This window comes from Danio rerio, chromosome 14, assembly GCF_049306965.1.
Source record: "Danio rerio strain Tuebingen ecotype United States chromosome 14, GRCz12tu, whole genome shotgun sequence".
NCBI classification, from domain to species: Eukaryota; Metazoa; Chordata; class Actinopteri; order Cypriniformes; family Danionidae; genus Danio; species Danio rerio.
The window spans coordinates 39,889,773-39,901,755 of NC_133189.1; the positions used below are offsets into that span (position 1 = coordinate 39,889,773).

Sequence of the window (11,983 nt, forward strand, 5' to 3'; positions counted from 1 at the left end):
CATTAACCTGCACAAGTGGTTCACCTTTTAATGAAAATGATGATTTTCTGATCAGTATGAGCAATATCACACAAGTAGCTGTGATATATGGCACTATATAAACACAGCAGACCCGATTGACTTGGGTAATCACAATCGTGTTGAAATAGAGCCATTTTGCACAGATGCAAGTGTGTATTTATACAACAGTTTGACTGCAAGCAACACAGAATTTCTTAAAGGGGACCTATTATGCAAAAATTACTTTTATAAGGAGTTTAAATAAGTTGTGTGGCAATAACGTGTGAATATATCCAGCGTCTAATGCTTAAAAATGAATTCATTTTATTTTTTAATATCATACTTGATAAAAACAGTCTGCAGAAACACTTTGGTTGTCGTTCTCCCTTTGTACGTGTCATCAGAGGGGGAAAGTCCTGCCTATTAGTGACAATTAGCATAAACAGCCCTGAGTAAGAAGCAGCCATCTGCCATTAGTTTTCACTGTATTGTACCTTTTCACCAAAATTTCAGCGACTTATGCCGAGTTCAGACTGCATGATTTTAGCCCCGATTTTGACTCGCCGAAAGGTTTTGAGAAATTGCAGACAAATGCCTGAAATCACAGGCAAATCGGTGCTCGTTCACAACAGTATTATTGTTTTTCCATTGTTTTATCTGGAGTATTGTAATATATTTGTGAGGACAAAACAGGAAATAAGAAAATAGCACCTTTATTTGTGTAGGAAGGAGAATGGTAAAGCTAGTTAATGGTAATTGTGCTAGTTGTGCTTTGAGTATTCAGAAAAAAGTGCTATATAAATGTAAGGAATTATGTATAGAAAATTTTGTTTACAAGATTTTGAAGATTCTATAACATCAGTATCATGTACACCACTGAGAGCAGCTTCAACATGGACATTAAGTCTAAAAATCTACATTTTTGCCTTTAAAAACTCTCATAAATGCACTGTGACAAACAACAACTGTATTTACCACACTCCATTCCTCCATCATGAAACTCTTTGTGATGGTGTTATAATACAAACCTGAAGTGCTGGTGTCAACCAATCAGGTTCAAGAACAAGAGGAAACTGTAGTATAGTTGCTGTCACATCATTCTTACAGATTCAATGAACTGAACTAAATAATTCGCTAAAAAGAATAAAACAATTTATTCATAAAGTCCACCTCTTTTTAGCAGTGTTGAAAAGAGGACTGAAAAATCATACTTAAGTAAAAGTACCATTACTTGCCCAAAAACGTAGTGCAAGTAGAGTAAAAGTATCTTTTGTGAATATTACTTAAAGTCTGAGTAAAAAGCAGCCCTTTTAAAAGTACTCAAGAGTAGTGAGTAGTGAGGATTACACTGTAAAAAGCTGATGCATTTACATGCAGTTTGTGCATGTTTGTGGGTGTAAATGTAACATTCTGTAGTGCATTTAGTGATTATTTAAGGCCATTTGGTGATCTTAGTCTTCATACAGTAATGCCTAGTTCACAGTAAAGGATTTTAAGCCTGATTTGAGCCCGATTTGGAAGTTAACGAGCTCGCCGACAGATCGGGCTGTGATCGGGAAGAAATCTGCGGGTGCACGGCGCTCGCCGCTCTTTATGTGTGAACTACGGAACAACGCATCAACGAGGCTCGCTGACGCGTCGCCGACACCTCGCAGACGGAAATCCAACATTCAGCATGCTAAATATTCCAGAGCAGTCGGCCGACTCAACCCCACGTTTGGTCAGATGTAGTGACGAGCTGCAGCCAATGAGAGAGCATATCAGCATGAGCCGCGTGCCTGTGTGTTCAGGAGCTCAGCAGAAACATCTGTGATTGGTCAGAATGGGCATCGGTGCACTCGCTTCATTCTGCGTTAGCACAGACATGAGAGTAGGCTATATTAACAGTGGAACTACAATTCTGTAACTATTAGAATTACCATACTGCTCATTCTGACGGTTCTTATATAAAACGCCATATAGCACAACATATTTACATTCAAAGCTATTATTGAGATATTAAAATTAAGCTTTGAATGTCTCGCATCATATTTAATGACACCATTAACCTAAAATATCATCTTTTTTTTGGTAATGCAGCCTATAAATATGTAGTTAAGATACTAAAACACTTAAAGGTCTTGGCTTTCATTTCCACTTTCAAACAGGAGCTATTTCACAGCACAGAATATGCTGTTTTGAAAGATATCTAAAGTAAATTAATGTTTTTGCCATCAGAAAGTTTTGTTTATGTTAGCAGGAAGTTGCTAGGCAAGAAAATGCACACATATTTAAAGTCACAGTGAAAAGTGTCAGACATGCATGCAGTCATTTTGACCAATATGGTAATTTAAGGCAGAAATGCTCAGTTCTTTACTGTTTTGTAATAAAAAAATAACAATGTCAGAAAGAAATACACTAATAGTTAGAAAACGGCAGGGTGTTATAAATATGTTAGTTTTATTTCAAAGAGTTATAAAATTACAAAAATTAAAAACTCTCTGTGTATCTATCCACTGGTACCTGCAGATGAGTGATTAATCTGCTGATAAATCAGCTGATTTGACAATGTTTTTAAATGCTTTCTCCAAAGCTGGAAACGCTGTCAGTGATGTAATCTGCACACAAGCAGCCAATAGTGTTCAGCTTTTTCTGACGACTCCTCCCTCAAAATTTAATTGGCTGTGGTTTGGTAGCTTGAATGAGCTGATGGGGGATGAGTTGTTGTCAGATCATGTAGTGTGTGACCCCCCTCTTGTGGATCGTTCACGGAGTGTTGCGTAGTGTGAACACCACAGAGATTAAAAGACACAAAGTCAGGTCATGTAGTGTGAACGGCACAGCGATCTGCTGATGTTTAAAATCCGGTAGTGTGAACTAGGCTTAAGCATTCGCCATCTTCTCATCAGTGATAAGCAGTCTAAATAGTCTCTGAGTCATTGCGTGTAAAGATTTTAATAATCTTCTTGGACACTTTTAATGCTTCCAAATGGTTTGTTGCAAAGCACCCATGTCTTGAGGTTGTTCAGTATGATGCAATTTACTTTCTGTGTGTGATTTGATTGGACAGGAATCACAGGACTGATTTTTCTAATACCCATAGGCAGGAAAAAATAAAGTAGTGACTGCAGGTTGAAGGAAAGTAGTAGAGTAAAAGTATTGATACTGCACTAAAAACGTACTCAAGGGAAAGTAAAGGACAACATTATTAAAGCAACTTAGTAAATTACAAATTCTGAGAAAAACAGTAATTTGAGTATTTGTAATTAGTTACTTTACACCGCTGATATTTAGTATGCAGAAAAAAAAGTTAGGAATGTTGTGAAGATTTTTTAGGGAATAACTATTTTAGTCTGTACCTGAAGCATTGTTTTTATATATATATATATATATATATATATATATATATATATATATATATATATATATATATTTTTTTTTTTTTTTTTTTTTTTTTTTTTTTTTTTTTTACTTTTACTGATTTATCATGCCTTACAAATCAGGTAGTAATCAAAAGTAATTCAAAAACAAAATTTGGTGAATCTAATATTCATCTGACATGTACTGTTCAGATGACTTACTCTCATTGTTATTGTGTGATGTTAATGACGCGCGAAAATTGCCCTTAATTCGCCCCTCCTTATTATGGTCAATTTGCAACAAATGCTTTGGAACACTTTACTATGAGTATGATGTAGACAGATAATTACACAATATCAGCCCTTCATTACTCCACCTTAACCAGACTTAATGAGAAATTCATTACCCATTTCCACATTTCCCTGCTGCCCGTGTCTTCAAGGCATACACCCAGCATACATTATCTCTTCTTCTGCTATCAACAGCAAAATCCTTCACCTCTCTTTTTCTTCCTCTTCGACTGCCTTCAATAGAGATCAGAGGATTATTTGCCAGCGTGAATGCTAAACAAGGGAACAGAGAGTTTAGCTTTATCCAATGTGAAGTTATTATCACATTAATTCTGATGAGCAGCTAATGAGCATCGGGGATTGAAAGCTACAATCCATACAGAACTGTTTTGTAGATGCTCGGATTTTTTACTCTTATTTCTTAAAGGGGTAGTTCCCCAAACATGAACACTGTCATATCATTTACTCACACTTAATTGGTTCTAAAGTTTCTTCTGTTGAACACCAAACAAGATATTCTGAATAGCGTTGGGTAAAAAACAGAATACAAAAAAATAAGATGGAAGTCAGTGGCTGCTTTTTTTTCAGAATTTTTGGGTATATATTGTTTTGTGTTCAGCAAAAGAAAGAAACCAGTTTGGAACTAGTGGAGAATGTTTGGGAGAATGTTGGGGTAATCCCTTTGATATTCAAAGCCTTGGGGTTAAGAATTGAATACTTTTATTCAAGTATTTTTGTTGATCAAAAGTGAAATATACAAAAATAAAACATGTTTGTTTAGCATCACTGAAAGCATTTTTTGATACTAAAAACTGGAATAATTATATTGAATATTTAGGTTGGAGCGGCACGGTGGCTCAGTGGTTAGCACTGTTGCCTCCAACCCAAGCTCATTCTGATTATGTACCCCTATATACATTTCTGGAGAGTGCAAAATACGTCCCAGGAGCTACTTTTTATTGTATTCATGCCTGCTTGTCTCGCGTAAATCCAACAGAGGCGGCTGTTGACTGACTGACCAACAGACTGATTCCCCCCACCCTCCCCCTTCCCTAAACTCAACCAATAGGATTTTAAAAAAGACCTGTTGATCTGCCCACCCCCTTTCCTAAACCCAACCAAAGTGCTTTGAAAAGCAATCCAGAAAAAGAAAAGCTACCCTATTTTTACCATGTTTTCAGATTTTAAGCACATTCTCACCCTGTTATTTACTTGTTTATTTTATTTTTTGGCTTCTGTTTTTGTCTTACCTGTTTTTGTCTTGGAACTGTTCTACACCGCACTCGAATCCCCTTGTTGTGGTCAACTCCGCTCTGCATCTTAAGTCCGCCAACGTATGTGTCGAGCTAATTAGACAAACTGGTAACTGCGGGAAAGCCATCCACATGCAGGTAAGTGGTCAGCTGTTTGCCCCACAATCCAAATACATGAGGTATACTGTAGGTGGATTGATTAAACTAAGTTGTCCGTAGTGTATGTGTGTGTGTGTGTGTGAATGATTTTGTATGGGTGTTTCCTAATGCTGAGTTGTGGCTAGAAAAAACATATGCTGGAATAGTTGGTGGTTCCACTGTAGTGATTTTTGAAATAGAGGGTCTACTAAATACGAAGTCGAAGGAAAATGAATGAATGAAAATTCTGGTTTGTCTTCACAATGATTACATTTTAAGAAATTGGAAGGTATTCATTCGTTCATTTTCTTTTCGGCTTAGTCCCTTCATTAATCTAGTGTTGCCATAGTGGAATGAACCGCCAACTTATCCAGCATTGAAAATACTGGGGTAAATATTATTTTAAATATTATATACTGGGGTTATTTTATAAAGACATGGCAAGGGAAAATGGACTTGAATAAAGTGCTACTTGTCTGGTCTGAGACCAACTTTATGTCATATATCCACCGGGCTGTTAAGATCACTGATTTTTAAAGAAATCAGACCTTAAACATGGCAATTTTTTAAATGGAAAGACAGTTCACTGGAAGCGCTGAGGCTGGCTGGCTGAAATGAAAAGTCTGTGTGCATATAGCCCATTAAATGCAGTTAAATGCAGTTCTAGATGTTTGCCTAAATTGTTCATACATTTAAACCAAACAACAGACTGAGCACAGTCTGCTTAACATTAGAAAATGTTGGCTTGCATAAATAAAAAAAAGTTATTAAAAATGTGTTAAGGCCTTGATGTCTACGGTTAGACAAACTGTACACAAATGGAGAAAGTTGAGCTTGGTTGCTGTTCTCCATAGGAGAGGGCGCCCTGCAAAGATGACTGCAGGATCACAGCATAAAATACTTAAAGTGTAAAGGATCTTATTATATTTTTGATATTGCAAATATTCTGTGGACAGCAGATCCAACCAGAGTCAAGATGTTTGAAAAATAAAAGGCAGAGCACACCAACATCTCACCCTGACTGTAATGCATTGCATGATGGTTTGTGGCTGCTCTGCTGCCTCGGGGCCTGGACAGCTTGCTGTCATTGACAGAACAATGAATTCCCATGTTTATCACGACATTTGCAGGAGAATGTAAGGCCATCTGTCCGCCAATTGACACTCAACAGAAGTTAAAACAGTTACTCAAGGCAAAGGAATATACCAATAGAATAATGTCTTCAACAGGACTTTACTTAACCTGATTCAGATGTTTTGGCATTGATTCACACCTCACATGCCAAGGATATTGCTGAATTGAGTTTTGCAAAAAGAAATAGTGCAAAAAAGAATCCTCCTGAATGCTGCATAGGTTCGAGAGTTTAGTACTGCCAAAAGAGCGCTAACTAGTTACAAAATCAACATACTTTCACTGTGATTGTTTACAAGGTGCATTCATGATGTATTCAATACAATTCAATAGCTGGTTTATTATAGTTTTAGTACACAGTCTTTGTTTGCCTTTAAATAAAAAAAAATTGTTTTAATTATGAATTAAATAGTATCATAAAAAAAATTGGTTGCATGCTTGCCAAATAATCATTTCTCATATTTATTTACTGTACAATATAACACTAAAATACATTATTATATGAGTAATATCACACGAGTAGCAGTGCAATGTTGCTGTATATCAGCACTGGTGGGAGGCGTGCATTGGCACAAGGCTGCAGGTCGAGTGCCTTAGTGTGCCACCAGTGATGATATACAGCCATAGAGCACTGCTACGAGTCAAACACTGAGAGCCTCAAAAATCATTTTGTAAGAGAAACTACTTTCTTCCGACATTCCTTCACATCTGCAGCTGACATCAGATCAGCAAAAGCCATTACTAATTCACCAACGTCATTTTAGAGCTAGTATTTGAATGATTCTCTAACGTAATGTCTAAAGTGATGACAAAACAGGTGATTTTGCTCACATTTTAAGATTATAAAGCTAAACAGCATGAAATGCCATCACTCTACAAACATTTCCTAGTATTTTTCAGTTGCAATCGGGAGATCACAATAATTAACCTTGAAAAAGCCAGATCAGTGCCAACACTACCAGATTACTGTTGTACGCTAATCACATGCGGGCATTTCTTCTTTCTTTCTTTTTACTGAACTAGTCTGCAGTAACTAAAACAGGAGACTCATTAGAAATAAACAGATGTTTAACCAAAAAGTTACTCAGGGTTAAACAAAGAGTGGCCAACTCAAAATACATACAGTTTAAGTCAGAATTATTAAACCCCCTTTGATTTGTTTTTCTTTTTTCAATATTTCCCAAATGATGTTTAACAGAGCAAGGAAATTTTCACAGCATGTCTGATAGTATTTTTTTATTCTGGAGAAAGTCTTACTTTCTTTTCTTACGTTTTATTTCGGCTAGAATAAAAGCTGTTTTAATTTTTTTAAACACCATTCTAAGGTCAAAATTATTAGCCCCTTAAAGCTATATTTTTTTCGATTGTCGACAGAACAAACCGTCGTTATAAAATAACTTACCTAATTACCCTAACCTGCCTAGTTACCCTAAATAATCTAGTTAAGTCTTCAAATGTTAATTCAAGCTGTATAAAAGTGTCTTGAAAAATATCTAGTCAAATATTTATTCACTATCATCATGGCAAAGATAAAATAAATCAGTTATTAGAAATAAGTTATTAAAACATTTATATTTAAAAATGTGTTGAAAAAAAATCTTTTCTTCGTTTAACAGAAATTGGGAAAAAATAAACAAGAGGGCTGATAATTCAGGGGGATTAATAATTCTGAATTCAACTGTACATTGCTAAAATGTAAGTCTCATCTCACACTCAACACACAACAACTGATATGGTATAAATACAGCACTGCAACATACAAAAAGAGAGAGATCGACTTAGAAAATCACTTACCAGATTTGTAAGGATTTGATCAACTGTAATTTAAATTAATTACGCTGTATTTTTCATCCTCTAAGAGATTATTAAGCAGTCTCTGTTGCCGTCTTGTGGATCTCCAAAATTATAAATATTTAAAATAGCACTATCCTTATAAATAAACTTCATAGTTGCAATCTAAACAGCTACATTCTCGCCAAAAAACCTCAAAAGTACATTATGTTGTCCAACAGCTGCAATATTGGTCTAACTATAGTGAGTTTATTGATCTGCTGTTACTCCATGTGGCGTAAAACAGAAGCGTGAGGAGACTGTAGGATTGCTGATATTGCAGAATATATATATATATATATATATATATATATATATATATATATATATATATATATATATATATAAATATATATATATATATATATATATATAATATATTTATATATAATTTCAACGAGAGAAATTCATAGTTAATCATTTATACTAAAATATTAAACAGATTTTTATTAAGTTTAACTCAAATTCATCAATGAATCAGCCATGCAAACAAAATAATTTAATTAATTGATAACATTTGATTCAACCAAAAACAGTCTATAATGCATCAGGCTCAGCTACTTCTCTTGTGAATGTTTAATGTAAATACCTTTGAATATGAATGTGGTGTTTTTTTTTTCAGTATAGACACGCTCACACCAATCTGTATATAGAAACGAAGGTATGTCCAACGGTTCACATACTTTTTTCTTGCAACTGTAGCAGGAAAAGCAGCCAAACCATACGCAGTCAATCCTCAACCTCGGCCAGAACTTCTGCTCATTACAGTACGACTCAGTTGTGCCAATGAACATGACATATATCATATTTTCATCCAGCTTTCTCTTAACCAATTTTCATCTGACTGATTGGATCAAAAGTAAAAGTAAAACCCTTCCCGCTCCCTGATCTTAGATTTTGATACATTAGCCTGTGAATGATAGGCCAAACACCTTCCTTAATTGCTTTTTTTTTCTTGTAGTGTCTCAATTTATTTCTGAAAAGCCAAAGCACATACTCTGCTTTTTTATGATGGATGGTGCCGCAGAAGAGGTTCAGCTCCAGGAAGGCACGAGGTGCTGTGATTAACGATGCTGCATGGAGTCCCACAGGAGCCCAGGAGGATGATACAGTTGTGTGAAAACAGCTGCTTCTGTGAGGAGATAGAGGGCTCCGGGCAGGAGGCATAACCCTCCGAGTCGCACCGCGGACCTGTCAAGATGGAAACACCAGAAACATGGGGTGGGCTGCTGTGCTGGAGAAAGGATGGAGAACATGTGGAGGCTGAAGGTCAGAGAGGCGAAATTTGATCCAATATTAGACTAAGAGCAATTATAGTGGAAAGAAGCTAAGGGAACACAAAAGTAAAAGTTTATGCAACAAAAACTCAGTAATGACTCTTCAACTGAGTCTGCAGTGCACTGGCCTGATATAACTACTATATCGTCAAGGTGTTTTTGTGCACCCTGTTATATTTTCCGATTATATCCAATCATCCGTCACACAGACAGGGCAGGTGTTATTTATGTCAGAACTGTACGTGCTGCAGAGTTGGGGTGACTTTGAGAAACTTTTTACAAGCTTCTTACTCTTAGAGTTCAAATGTAAAAGCCAAACATTTAATGTTTATTAAAAATTTACCTATTATTGCTATTTATATGCATTGTGCAAAAAAAAAAGAAGAAGGAAATCACAAAGTTTTGAAGATGAAGCTGCATGATAAGTAAATCTCCTTAAAAGTGAACCATCAAGAATTTCCACTGGATTTGCATATGGCCAGCCAATATGTTTCATTGAATGCACGCAAAAACATCTATGTTGACTTACCCTCAAACACTGGAGCATGTTTTTGTCAAAATCATGTCTAGAATGTTTATGAAATGATTACATGCATACAGACTCTTGTGTCTATGATATGATCATGCACCCTTTGCTTACATACAGGTAAAGCCAGAATTATTAGCCCCCATTTGATTTTTTTCTTTTTTAAATATTTCCCAAATGATATTTAACAGAGCAAGGAAATTTTCACAGTATGTCTGATAACATTTTTTCTTCGGGAGAAAGTCTTGTTTGTTTTATTTCGGCCAAAATAAAAGCAGTTTTAATTAAAAAAACTTTAAAGGTTAAAAGTTTTAAGGTCAATTATTAGCCTTTTTAAGCTATATATTTTTTCGGTAGTCTACAGAACAAACCATCATTATACAATAACTTGCCTAATTACCCTATCCTGCCTAGTTCACCTTATTAACCTATTTAAGCCTTAAAATGTCACTTTAAGCTGTATAGAAGTGTCTTGAAAAATGTCTAGTAAAAATTATTTACTTTCATCATGGCAACGATAAAATAATTCAGTTGTTAGAAATAAGTTATTAAAACTATTATGTTTATAAATGTGGGGAAAAATAAGGGGGGGGGGGGTCTAAAAATTAATAATCAGGGGGGCTAAAAATTATGACTTTACCTGTACATCTACAGCACTATTCTAGCTTTAATTGTTTCTCAATGGAAACAATGGAAAATGGAAATGGATTTTCATTATTTAAAGAAGGTATTTGGTGATTGTATAGCTGTCCAAATCCCAAATGTTTGTGTTTTTCTCTCATAACCCTTGTGAAAATCCCAGGCTCACTTAACTACTGTTTCTTTGACAAACACTGAGGTCCTGTGGTTATTTAATTACTGTCTAAATCCACATCTTAGTTTCTAACAAAGATCAATCTAAACACTCATCTTTTGAAATGCCGTATTGTGACACTTTGTGGTGTAAAAATGGACACTGTACTAGAGAGTTTGGGCCCTATCTACACCGGGCGCAATAAGGTGTAAGACGTGTTTGGCACAATTTGATGCTTATTTAGGCCAGCGTAACCCTAATTTTTACGTTTTTCGCAACATCGTTTAATTAGCAAATCCATTTGCGCCACTTTTTTAAACTCATGAGCTTGCTGGTCTAAAGTGTGTTAAGGTGTGTTAAGGCGTATTGTTGGCGCGCTGCTATTTAAAAAAAAACTGAAATAGACTGCGCCATTGACCAGCTGAAAGCAGGTCTAAAGCCCAGCGAAGAGCATGTTAGTTATGCACCTATGCGGGTCCAAATGCTTAGACATTGCTTAATACACAAAGGATGTAGAGCAGTACACGAATATCTTTACAGATGAAAAAGTAATAAACATTAAACCAATAAAATGTTACAAAAAATATTATTTTCAACATAAATATAAAAACCACTGCCTACATACTCCATACATCTTTTTTTCAGTTGATGACAATTTGCATTTGTATAATATATAATGCTATTATTATTATTAGTATTATTTATTATATGTATATTTATATTTGTTTTAATAAAAACTAGTTTATATTTTTCCACCTGTCAGGTTTTGGAGACACCATGCATCACCATGGGGCATAAGAATAAGATGTGTGTTTGGATACAAGAGTTTTTTGACCATACTTTATTATTATTGTTCATTTATTCATTTGCTGGAAATTAGAACTGAATTTAGAAATAGTTTTGAAACAAATATTATAAATATGTAGGCTAATGGATGTCTTCAGTGGAGTGCATACAACACCGTTTCCACATCCACAAAAGTAAAGGAGTAAAGTATAGAGTAAAAGTAAAGAGAAAGAGAAAGTAAAGAGGCCGAATGGAGGAAGCTCGTTCGTTATCCTCACGCTGCAGATGGTCTGTGTAACTGTTTTCTCTCTAGTAAAGCATTCAGTTTTTCCACTTATAAAGTCCGCCATGTAAATAGCGAATGTGCCTTGGCGCGACACAACTGAGTCTTAAAGGGAACAGGAGATGAGACTCTGATTGGTTTAATGCATGTTATGCTCAAAACGCACCCTCATTGACAACAACTCACAACTCATTAAAGGGTCACGAAACACCAAAACACATTTTTTGAGCTGTTGACAGTCGTATATGTGTCCCACACTGCTAAAAACACTATTAGGACACCTATATTTCACTAAAAAGTGTGAATTGGTTGTTTTTGCGTTATTTCAAGCAAATTC

General features: G+C 35.4%; 1 long non-coding RNA gene across 2 annotated transcripts in view; it reads left to right on the plus strand.

Annotated features, from left to right (window-relative positions):
* The window catches only part of LOC141377562 (uncharacterized), a 34,825-nt gene extending 24,863 nt beyond the window's left edge, over window positions 1-9,962 (plus strand). The window contains exons 3-4 of one of the 2 annotated variants that reach the window (XR_012389898.1): window positions 4,955-5,020; window positions 8,943-9,962. This is a non-coding gene — a long non-coding RNA (uncharacterized lncRNA). The remainder of the gene's footprint in view (window positions 1-4,954; window positions 5,021-8,942) is intronic. The other variant, XR_012389899.1, reaches the window with a different exon arrangement.
* The last annotated feature ends 2,021 nt before the right edge of the window (window positions 9,963-11,983 follow it).